Source organism: Myotis davidii, unplaced genomic scaffold (assembly GCF_000327345.1).
Source record: "Myotis davidii unplaced genomic scaffold, ASM32734v1 scaffold1593, whole genome shotgun sequence".
NCBI lineage: Eukaryota > Metazoa > Chordata > Mammalia > Chiroptera > Vespertilionidae > Myotis > Myotis davidii.
In genome coordinates this window covers 67,445-68,207 of record NW_006284711.1, presented here as the reverse complement: position 1 = coordinate 68,207, position 763 = coordinate 67,445, and the positions used below count along the sequence as shown (strand labels likewise).

General features: G+C 41.8%; 1 protein-coding gene across 1 annotated transcript in view; it reads left to right on the top strand.

Moving 5' to 3' along the window:
• The window catches only part of LOC102756525 (cytochrome P450 3A12), a 43,432-nt gene that overhangs the window by 16,938 nt on the left and 25,731 nt on the right, over nt 1-763 (top strand). The gene's annotated exons all lie outside the window — the stretch shown is intronic.

Genomic DNA, 763 nt, shown 5'->3' with positions numbered 1-763 from the left:
AGTAAGTGGGAGGCCAGCTGCTGGGATTTGGAGCTTGTCATCAACCCCCCCCCCGCCCCTTCCCCAGCTGCCTGCCAGAGCCCAATTCCCACTGAATTACTGTAATGACCAGACAGAAGTGGGTGTGTGGTGTTAGAACTCCAATGGGCTACCCAAGAGGATGTGGCTCCTCCAAAAAGGCAGGGCAGCCAGGAGAGAAAGATCTTCTCCTGTGTACATGAACCAGGATTAATTTGTCTGCTTACTTGTCACCTTGGATATTCCTGAAGACAAAAATACATAGTTTAGAAAGTAGAAACATGATTGTACCAAACTTTTCAGTGTAGAGAGTATGAAATAGTAGCAGGGTAAGGCACTGGTACATATTGGTGGGCTGTGGGTGGGGCTGGGAAGTTACAGTGTGGAACTTGGAACAACTTAAACGCCTTCATGTTCTTGGTGAGGATACCAGCAAAATATGAAATATTAAACCTTCCCACCAGTTCTCCTTTCTTTAGTCTTATATTAAAGAATGTCCTGCATAGACTATGGGTAGGGCAAGAATGTCATTTATTATCTAAAGTAAGATACTTTTAACTATGTAGGAACAACAGAAGTAAAGTGGGACTGATTTGGGAAAACTGGAGACATATAATCACTTACCTATAGGATTCCCCCAAATTGATTCTGGAGTGATATTTTTATTGTTATTTCTTAAACTAGGAGCATTCTTATTTATTACATTTTACAGAAATGAATGTGCCCTAAAGGCAACTTGAGACAC